This window comes from Amaranthus tricolor, chromosome 1, assembly GCF_026212465.1.
Source record: "Amaranthus tricolor cultivar Red isolate AtriRed21 chromosome 1, ASM2621246v1, whole genome shotgun sequence".
Taxonomy (NCBI): domain Eukaryota; kingdom Viridiplantae; phylum Streptophyta; class Magnoliopsida; order Caryophyllales; family Amaranthaceae; genus Amaranthus; species Amaranthus tricolor.
The window spans coordinates 16786041-16797870 of NC_080047.1; the positions used below are offsets into that span (position 1 = coordinate 16786041).

The 11830-nt window shown below is 33.2% G+C and overlaps 1 non-coding gene across 1 annotated transcript; it reads left to right on the top strand.

The window, feature by feature from the left end:
• Nucleotides 1–11754: 11754 nt before the first annotated feature.
• TRNAI-AAU (transfer RNA isoleucine (anticodon AAU)) lies at nt 11755–11828 on the top strand. The gene has a single exon. It is a non-coding gene; the product is annotated as a tRNA-Ile (tRNA).
• Nucleotides 11829–11830: the final 2 nt, after the last annotated feature.

The window sequence follows — 11830 nt, forward strand, 5'->3', positions numbered from 1 at the left end:
GAATGAGATCAATTGGTGACATGTTGCCATTGGGATCTCTTAGAGCTGCTCGGCCAAGGTGCACCCATTGATGCTGGAGGCGCACCTACTTTTGCAAATTACATGCCATGGTTCCTCTTCATTACTCGTCGATGGATGACACTACGAGGTATCATCGCAGCCGCTCAGTACGCACCTGCCACACCAACGCTCACATAGTTTGTAAGTATTCTTCCATATTGTTTAATTTAACCTAGAGCTTTCATATTATAAAATTTATTTAACTTTCAAATGATTGCAGGCACAAGGCGTCGCAGCTGTGATTACCTCTAGTAGGAGGACGCAGTGTGCAAGACAGCGCAGGGCATACTTCTAGGGACGCAGTTTCAGCTCTTTATTCCCGAAGTCGTTGAGCCGACACAACCATCTACAGATGTTCAATCGTCTCCTCCTCCTGACATTCATTTGGAGGAGATTGACATGACGTACTCCCACGAGGGAGCGGGGTCATCCCATTATAAATCACCTACCTTCCTTGATCGTCATATAGTCGCGTCTTACAATCATAAGAGGTGCAACAGACGTTCACAGTTAGAAAGGGTGCAAGAGGGTGATGAGCATTAGTTTTGTGTGTAGGTGTACATATTATTGTATATATTTTGAACATTTCGACAAAATTGACATTTGTATATATATTGTTATATATGTATATATATTTATTATGTTTATTATATACCATATGTTTTATATATTTACATTTTATATTATTTGTAATTTTAAACATAAAAAAAGAAAAAATCGCTTAAAGTTTTTTCGCTGTTAGTAACAACAATCAAAGGTTTACCTAGTTAAACGAGGTCAAACCTTTGGTTGCTGTTACTAATAGTGAACATAAGGCTTGATTTTTTTTATCAATCTTCTTTGTTCGTTATTACTGACTGCGAACAATCCCAAACCATAGCTCAGGAATTTTCGTGCTTATTTTGGGAAATAAGTTTATCCCATACCTAGTTTAAGAATTTTTTATATTATTTTACTTATTTGATTCAAATTTTCAATTTATTGTTGGGTAATCGAATTACTATTAATGGACTTGAATAGTGCCTTTTTTTAAATGTTGATTGTTATTTAATTTGACTAAATATAGTTGAATCAAATTGAAATAAATGTGATTAAAATGAATTGAATTGGAAAATTAATAGAATACGGACATGTTTAGTTCACCTCAAAAACTAAGTAATTAGTAAAATATAAGTTATTCAGTAAAATCAGTTATAATTAGCAAAAATTAGTTGTAATTATCGAAAATTGATTGCAATCAGTACAAATGAGTTTTAATCAGTAAAACTTTGTTATAATTTATAACTAAAATTCAATTACTAAAACAATTTCAATCAGTTAAAATTAATTAAAATCAATAATCATCAGCAAGAACGGCTGGAGTGACGAAAGCTAAAACCAGACCGATGTATACATATTGTCGCAAAAGGTGTACATACTATTTTATAGGGTGTACATATTTTGTGAAGGAAAACATTCATATTATATATAGATATGTTATCCATATATGTATACCTTTTAATCATGCATGTACACCTTTTAGTAAATGTTCAATTATTTAAAAATTGTCACCCCCATATGTACACTATTTAAGCATTTAATGCACTTATTTTTAGTTTTCACCACTTTAATTGATTTTTACATGATCCAAATCATATATATATATATAGGGGCACGATCAAGTGAAAACTGAAAACCAGAAAATACTTGCGTAAAAGGTGTATTTATTATCTTATAAGGTGTATATAATTTTCTGAAGGAAAAGATTTACATTATTTACAGAAATGTCATCCGAATATGTACATATACCTTTTATAGAAGGTCTAATCATTTACAAAATTGTCACGTATATATATACACCATTCAAGCTATTATATACATCTATTTTTAGTTTTCACCACTTCAATTGGTTTATATATATATATATATATATATATATATATATATATATATATATATATATATATATATATATATTGTTTATTTTTTTTTTATAATTTAATTTGCATTCTCTAATTTGCAATGTAATTGTAGAAAGTGCTGAACAGTAATTGGAAATGTTCGTGCAATACCTTGGGTTTTCGCTTAGACACAAACAAGATTTGTTCTTCCTGCTTGGCTTGAAAAGTGCCTGTCAAAAGGGTCATGCAGATGATTTACGAGCAATGTATCAGGAAAAAGCACCATTAACCTTATAGAAATGGTTTTGGGCAAGGTTAATATACCGATAGCCAAGTTTTATAATAATGAGCTTGTATCTGAGTGTAGGAGAGAACTCGGTGCACAGTTAAGAAAGGAATTAATGAATACCGAGATGTATGTGCTGGTGGTCAGTGGGCATGCGAAGCCATTGGAGGGTAACAAGACCTTGAAGAAACTGATCTAAACTAGGCTTCCTTATCTTAATCCAATGAATATGTTGCAGGTCGAGATTCTTAAGAGGTTGATGCATTGCTCATTACCATAAATGGTATTGCTGCTGGGATGAGGAACACTGGTTAGTACCCTTTATCTTTCTCGTCTTTGGGATACGTCAAAGGAAGTCACTAGGCATCGTATTCTAGCATTTCTCTTTTACTCCAACTGAGGAGCTACTGTCACGCAGAAGTTTATTAGGATATTGATATCTAAGGAGCAAGTTACTGTCACGGTTTAGACATGCACAAATACTTGAATAATGTTATGGTTGTTATTAGCATAAAAAAACATAGGGGAACCATTGATAATTTCCCTTTTATTTTTGTTAATCTCACAAATAAATTAATTGGCTATAATTACTTGAATTGAGGTGAGTTATTCTCTAATCGTATAAATGAAAACGACGATGTATTAGAGTTCGAACAATATGTTTCAAACTCCAATATTGCCAAGATCGAGTGTATGAAGTTTTAGTGACAAACAAATTACGCTATCAATAATATCGATGTTTGTAGGAGAAAATAAAGCAATAAAATGACACAAAGATTTAACGAGGTTCACCCAACTAAGGCTACGTCCTCCGGCGTGTAGTATCTCTTATATTATCAAAAGGAGTTCAAAGAACTCTCAAATATGGAGAATTACAATAGAGAAGAGATATATGCTAGTGTTTGGCTTGGGGTGTATTTGTGGATGATTACAATGTGATTGAGAGCTCTCTATTTATAGGAGAGATCACACTAAGTTACATTAAAGCTATGATTAAATGATAATGAAACATCCCTAAGTACATGAAGAGTCATAAAACAACATTCTAGAGTATCAGGGACTTCGCTCGACCGAAACAAGGGTTCGCTCGGTCGAGCGGACTTCAAGAAGCTTCTGGTTGCATTCTGTCTGCTCGCTCGACCCAACCTAGAGCTCGCTCGGTCGAGCGAGCTGGTCGAGCGGCTCTTCAGAGGCTTCTGACAGTATTGCTCGACTTGCATAGTAGAGCATCTTGAATCAACCTTTCCACTTCTTCATTAAGTCCCATAACTCTCACACTTCATTACCTTATTAATCCATACTTAATCACCATCATAAATCAATCATCAAAACTTAACTTAATACACCCACATTAACACATTCATGGGATTCCATCCCAACACACATGAATGCACCTCATCAAATGTGCACTCAAGTCACACCAATCACAACAATAAACATTCAAAAACTAAATGTGAAGTTAATGGCATCAAGAAACCAAAACACTGAAACTAAAAACAAACAACAAAAGTTAAATCAATAAAGACAACAACCAAGAATAGATGAGGGCAAGATTTTCATACATCAAAGAAGACACGTCAATTGGGTGAGAATCCCCAATACTCCTTCTCTCATCAGCAATCTCAGTAGCTTTAGCACTTTCAGCATTGTACCCAGATGGGCGAACAAACATAAAACTAACAGCTTGCATTATATCCAAGCTTTTCTTTCTTCTTTTGAGAAAGTAGCGACTTTTGGCGAGGAAAATCTTGCTCTTATGCATACTGAAAACAGCACAAATGGGAAATTGAATCGAAGAAACCGTAAAAAAACCCTAAAAATCAAAATCAAATGTAACAGAAGAACAATTTGAAGATCCAATTCGTTACAAAAATGACTTTAAAAACCCTAAATCTGACCTTAAACTCCGAATTGAAAAGAACCCTAAATCTCTGAAGAAGTAATTTCAACCAACATGAGGAAGCAAGAATAAGTGCAACAGAAAGACCCAATTTGTTACAAAAATGACTTTAAAAACCCTAAATTTGATCTTAATCTCCTAATTGAAAAGAACTCTAAATCTCTGAAAAAGTACTTTCAACGAATATGAGGAAGCAAGAATCTGTACAATAATCAAAGAAAGGGACTTCACCATAAAAATTTATATATCAGTGTCCTTTTATTAATTCTCCAAAATTAAGAAAAAAAAATAGCATAATTCGAATTTAACCATTTACAAAATTACCTGTATCAGAAACAGAACAATATGACCATCAACAAATCAAAACAACATCACAGTCAGTAGAAAATTCAAAACAGCAGCAGATTAGATCAAAAACCTTAAAATAAAAGTGAAGCCTAGAACTGAAAAAAAAAATTGGTTCAAAAACCTAAATCTGCTTATGAAATGGGAAAACAATATAGAATTTAACCATTTACAACATTACCTATATCAGAAACAACACAATATGACCATCAACAGATCAGAAACAACATCACAGTCAGTAGAATATTAAAAACAATAGCAGAAAAATAAAATTGAAGATCAATAATTTCCATTTGAAGTGAGGAATTGAAGATGAACCAATTAAGAGGGAAGCAAGAAGATGGGGAAAAGTAGGGAGAAGAGAGAAGTAAGAAGATGAGAAATAACAGACAAAAAGGACGCAAAAGAAGTATAAAAAAAAAAAAGAAGAATACCTCCAAAAGTTAATCAAATTTCAATCAATATCTTAAATTTAGAGCATTATAACTACCTTATAAAAATTAGAAGTCGTATCTAACCGCCAAAACAGTAAAGCTAATCATAAGTTATGCATCACATTGAAATTAGGTAAACGCATAAACGTGAACGATAATAAAGAACAGACATACATTGTTTCCTAAGCAACAAGGGGTATTCATGGCATTCTTTAATTCTCAAAGAGTCTCTAGCCAAGCTTCATAAAGCAGAAGATATGAAAATGATGCCCATAGCCTGTAATAAACAATATCATCAACCACAAAAAAATTCAGAATATGCATCACAACGGGTTTTTTTTTTTTTTTTTTACAAAATTCCAAAGCATTTCATAGAAGAAAGAAAAACCAAACACTAAAATAGATGAGATTAAGAGCACCGGTACAAAAAACCTTGAGAAAGGGACAAAGCCATTGGAACAAAGCTCTAACTGTAACAGGCCACCTAAACAACATGTGAGCAAACTATGTTCAAAAATCATACGCAAACCAAAAAACCAAAGACATCCAAAACAAGTCCAACACAAAATAGCCCAAGCAATGTAATTGTCTACATTTGATCGCGTTTCATTTATAAGTCTGACTAATTTATTACAAAAGTTGCCTCCACCTACAACAGCCTATTTGTGCAATGTTTTTGTTGAGTTTAATATTTGATCCAAAAATTAAGTTTAAATTTATGCAGCTAAATCTGTGGGTTCAATCATGAAGGGGTTTGAAAATATTTGTCAACAAGAAGGATTTATGGAGGAAGCAGCAGAAGGTGTAAACAGTAGTAAAAAGGAGCATAGAAATGTTGATAATGAAGGTAAAGTTGGCTCAGTCAAAAGAGGACTTACCGTGCAACCCAGTTTGTTGGTAGATATACCAGAGAATGGGAAACGAAACAGTGAAGATGAAATAACGGAAGTTGGTGACAAAGAGAGATTCAACAATTACATTATGCGTGCCAAATCAAAGCATCTTATAGATATATTTGAAGACATAAGAACAATGTTGATGAAAAATTGGTGACAAAAAGAGAGGAGGCAAAAAAATGGGATGGTTTGATTTGTCAAAAAGGTATAGGATTTGTTAGACAATGAGAAGGAGGAAGCAAGTAAATGTAGTGTTATGCCATCAACTACCACACATTTTCAAGTTGCTTACTACATGGACACTCTACAAGTTGACATTGCAAAGAAATCATGCACTTGTAAGAAGTGGGATTTGAAGGAAATTCCTTATCGTCATGGAATTGCTGCATTGTATTATATGCGTAAGGATGTTGAATCATATGTGGATAACTGCTACACAAAACAGGCGTAGTTAATGTGCTCGTTTTTAGAGCACATTTATCTCCTCATTGTAGTGTCGAGTCTCGCGTTTTAGAATACTTTTTACACACTTTACACATGATTTTACCTTGTTCTTGTCTCCATGGTGTTTTGAGGTAATTTTAGGTATTTTCGGAGATTTCAAGGTATCTTACGTTGCGTACGAGACTTAGATGCTTTGATCGAAGATTAGACACGCGTATCGAAACTTTCCTAAGCATTCCAAGTCTTCCTCAAAGTCCAGAAGGCATCCAAAGCTTCAAAAGACGAAAATAGACCAAGTAGGAAAGTATTCGGCTGAATTGATGCTCCATTCAGGCGAATGGGCTTTGATTCGGGCGAACCATACTCAAATTCGGGTGAAATGGCTTCAAAAATCCATGGAAACGTGCCTAGACTTGTTGGAAACCCTGAATGGGTGCCCATTCGGGCGAATGGACCTTCAATTCGGTCGAATGGAAGCTCCAGACTGCGCTATTTCTTTTCTTCGCAACCAAACTCCGAGGGCTTTTAGGGCATTTTACCCCTTTTGTTTCTTAGCTTATAAATACCCCTCATTTCTGTAAAAGAGGGATGCCTAGTATGGGTGCCCATGTGCCTCACTCTAGAACATCATTCTTTCATTTCTTTTCTTTACTTTTTGCCCTAGTGTAGATTTATTGTTCTTCATTTATGCTTTCATCTACTTTCATGTCACTTCATTTATGCAAGTTTATTTCTTTAATGCTTTGATGTCTTTATTGCTTTCCTGTATTGGTTTCTTGTATTGCTTTCCTTTAATGCTTTCATTTAATGCTTCCTTAGTTTAGATTTGATGCTTTCATGTTCTTCAATTCCTTTAATGCTTTCCTTGTTTATTGCTTTTATCTCTAGTATGTTAGAGTGGTTTCCTTAGGGGTTTTAGGTTAGAGAAACCCTAGGTTTGGTCTTGTCTTTAATGTTTAGGATTAGGGTTGAGGTTGATGATGGTTGTTGATAGATATTTAATTCGAATCTTGTCCTACCACTCCTAGAGAGACATAGGGCGATTATAGGTCGTTCGCGTGGCTTATAGGTCGTTTGCGTGGCTTATAGGGTTACCAACTTCCTCTCGATATCTAGAGTATCTTGATTGATTATCGTTTAAACTCCCTTGACCTAGCTTATCTTTATTTCCAATAAACCATACTAGGGTGGACGTAGTTTGCTCCCCGCTTGTCTTTCATTGTTGAGTTTTCCTTTTTATTCTTGTTATTAGTTAAGTTCACCCACCAACCAACCTTTCATATAACCTTCCCACACCAAGTCTTTAGTCTAGCATCCTTTGTCCTTGTGGTTCGACCCCCGACTTACCATTACACTCGTTGTAGTAGTTTCAGGGTGATTACAAATATTGTTTGCATAACTTGGTTCTTAGAATTAACGACGTGCTAGAAACCGGTTATCAGTACTTGGAGGCATATAGTGGTGTCATACCCCCTTTGGCAGGTGAAAGACATTGGCCAAAAGCTAATATTCCCCTCCTCCCTCCTCCTTTTAAGCTTGGACCTAGTAGACCTAAAAAGAATAGGATCAAGTCATCCCACGAGGATCCTAAAAAACAAGGGAAATTGACCAGATATGGTGTACAAATAACTTGCAAAATATGTGGTGTTGTAGGACATAACAAGAGGAAGCGTCCTGACAAAGACACTATGACTGAAGCCCCACCACCACCAAAGAGGGGAAAAGGTAGACCAAGAAAGAGTGTTGTTGATGCCACACCACAACAAACTCTTGTGCATCATGACATTTCTGCTCAACCAAGTCAATTAGGTAGGGGAAATAAAAGGCTAAGGGGTGGTCAAGGGAGTAGAGGAAGCGGTAGGGGAGCTTCTAGAAGAACTGCAACTGTTAGGGGTAGTGCTACTATCAGTGGAGGTGTGACTAAGGTATGTATGTATTCTATATAATATAGAATATATGTACTCAAATATGTTTGTTTTGATTACTAGTTCAATTATCTCATTGATGCAGGATTCAAGCATATCTTATAAAGCATTGTTGAATTGTTCTACACAAGCATCAATATCAAACGATCCCAATAATTAGTAGTAGATTAGTTAATTAGTCAAGTAATGTAATGTAATGGCAATTAGTTTTTTGCTTACTATAGTTTCCTATCACTTATTTTGATGTGTGACATATGGAATATAACGTATGTATTAACACTTTAGTTGCCTATCACTTATTTTGATGTGTATTGATCAATCACTATGTAAGAAGTGATATTCAAATGTAATGGCAATTAGTTTTTGCTAACTTTCTACGTATGTATAAACACTTTAGTTGCCTATTACAAAATGATACCATTCCATTAAATTTCAAAGTAGTTATTACAATTGACATTTAGTACAACATAAGTAATCTTGCAATGAAATCATCCTTGAGAACATAAGCACCATGATAATGACTTTAACTAAAGTAGCTTGCTTCATAACTTCAGTTTTGAGGACATCCACTTCATTCTTCAAAGTGTGTTTTTTGAGCTTTAATTTTTGAATTTTCTCCTTTAAGGCTCCATTTTCAGCTTCTAACCAATCCAATGTTTCGATTTGATTTTCTTTGGAAACCACATCATTTTCCTACTTAAAAAATTTGCAATCGATATCCTACAATTACAAATGTTCATCAAATTATAATCTGAAGTTTCATAGCTGTATACAATAACGTACAAATAAATATTTACAGGCCATTTTGGAAATGAATAGAATCTTTCTCCAGTACGAAAACCCTTCGTCGCCATTGTTGAATTTGCAACAAATCCATGCTCACATTTTACAGTCCTTTAAAAATTATAGTCACAAAATTCACCGACCGTTATTTTATAGTAGTTATATAACTCATACGATAGTTATAATATTTATATATTTTTTTAATTTAGGGCATGTTTGGATTTAGTGTAAATATTTAAGGACTAAAAAAAGTCAAAACAAGAACACGAAGTTGATAAATGAGAAATTAGTGAAATTTGATTGTTGTAGAGGTGGAAGAATAATTGCATAGTAATGAAAAATAAAGGAATCTCTTAATTTTGTTGGGTAAATATTTATCCTGGAGGAGGATGGGGGAATGTATTACCTCTATAATAGGAGAAATCATCTTCTTTTTTCTTTATTATTTTTATTTCATGCTCATTTTTACCTTTAACACAACTATCTCAACTACTTCAAATGCATCTCTATTTGCTTTCATTTTATTAGTTTGAATTTATTTCCCCCCTTAAATATTTACATCCAATTTAAGCATGGTCTTATAGTGATTATTGCTCGAAAATATTAAACTTTAAAGCTATAATTTATAGTTGATTTAAACTTCAAGTTTTTTTTTTATAAATAATTCTATTTTGTAATGAATCAAGTGGTTTTGATTTATCAACTAGAGATTACCCAAACAATTATGTCAATACTATTAAGCATACACTTGCAACTTTTGAACCCAAATCTTTGTACGAGCAATCTAGAAGAGTTGCTAAATTTTTCTTCCTTGTAGCTTAAAAATTATTTTTTTGGAAAGGTTGTTCCAAGCTTAAAAATTTTCTTTGTTTAGGTTTAGGATTAATTGATTAATTGTTCAAAAAATAGAAACTTGATTAATAAATTGTCCAATGTATTGGATTGTGGAGAGTAATAATTGAATTTGGGGTTTTGATTAGTTAGGAGGAGAATGAGGATAAAGATTGGTGAGTTTAAAGTCATTGTTGGAGCTTTACACTATGTTTGGATTAGGTTTTAGGAGGAAAAGGAAAAGAAGGGAAAGGAAAAAGAAGAGAAGGGAACGAAAGGGGAGGAATTAGTGAGAAGAATTTATCTTGTTTGAATAAGGAGAGAATTGAAGAAAAATAAAAGGAAAATTGAGTATACAAAATTCTAAATAAATTAAATACTATCAATAATATTACATATAGCTGAATATTAATGAAAGATTTACAAGAAAGTTTGAATATGAAAAATTTTCTACTTAAAAAGTTTAATTTCCTTCCAAATCTTATTGGAAAGATTTGATTATTAACAAAACTAGGGACATTAGTCTCTCCATTTCCTTTCCTTCCAAATTTGTCCTTCTCTAAAACATAAATTCTTACTTGAGACTGTCTTTACAAAAGGCACGTCTCAAATGGGACGGCCCGTAATTACTAAAGAAAACAACTACCAAAAACGCGCGTTGTGTGACCCTATTTGGAGTTGATGTTATAACCTATTGAAGTTGGTATTGTAACCTATTAGAGTTGATATTATAATCTACTAAAGTTGGTATGTGGAGTTGGTGTTATAATCCATTAAAGTTGGTATTCGGAGTTGGTATTATAACCTATTTGGAGTTGGTGTTAAAACCTATTAAAGTTGGTATTATAACCTATTAGAGTTGGTATGATAACCTGTTAAAGTTGGTTATAATACTAATTCTTATAGGTTATAATAGGTTAAAATTCCAACTCCAAATACCAACTTTAATGGGTTATAATATCCACTCTAATAAGTTATAATATCAACTATAATAGGTTATAACACCAACTCCAAATAGGTTATAATACCAACTCCAAATACCAACTTTAATAGGTTATAACACCAACTCCAAATACCAATTTTAATAGGTTATAATTCTAACTTTAATAGGTTATAACGCCAACTTTAATAGGTTATAACACCAACTCCAAAATAGGGTCACATGCGCGTATGAGTTATTAGGTTTTTCTCTCTTTTTTTAATTTTGCGTCTGAGTCTGGAGAACCGTCTCTTATAAAGACGGCCTCTCAAAAGAGGCACCGTCTCTAAAATTGTTATCCAAACAAAGAAAATTATTTCCCGCCAAATCTCTCCTTTTTCTTTTCCTCTAAATCCCTCCATCTAAATATAGTGTTAAAGTTGGAGAAATATAGATTAAAAGATGATAGAGAAGCAAATGAGCTGGTTGTGTTAGGTAAGAGGTAATTTAGGTGAGTTAAAAGTGATTTCAAACACTTAACAAATTAACTTCATTGGAATTCGACAACGTGACTATATGGCTAGCACATTTTGATTTATAATGACTATTACTCGCAAATAACAAACTTTACTGCTATAATTTATAAATAACATGAACAACATATTAATTAACAAATGATTCTAACTAGAATGAAAATATTATCTAATAAGGGGTCGTTTGGTTTGAGAGTAACTATTTAAGGTAGTAAACAAAGTCAAACTAATGTAATAAAGATAATTAGAGATGCAAATGAAGTTATTGAAATAATTGTGATTGAGGTAGAAAAAGAGTTTGATTTCACTCATTTGGAGGTAAATAATTCCTCCATCTCTCCCAGGATAAATTTATACCCCAAAATAAGAAAACTTATTGTTATTTTCTGTATTTTTCATTACTTTTTAATTTATTATTTCACCTATCTAACAATTAAATTTCTTTAATTATTTATGTAAGGTAAAATTCATTAGAGCGTAAATGTTCATTAAAAGACGCTGTAAAACATTATCAAAGTGGCCTATTAGCTCAGTTGGTTAGAGCGTCGTGCTAATAACGCGAAGGTCGCAGGTTCGAGACCTGCATAGGCCAAA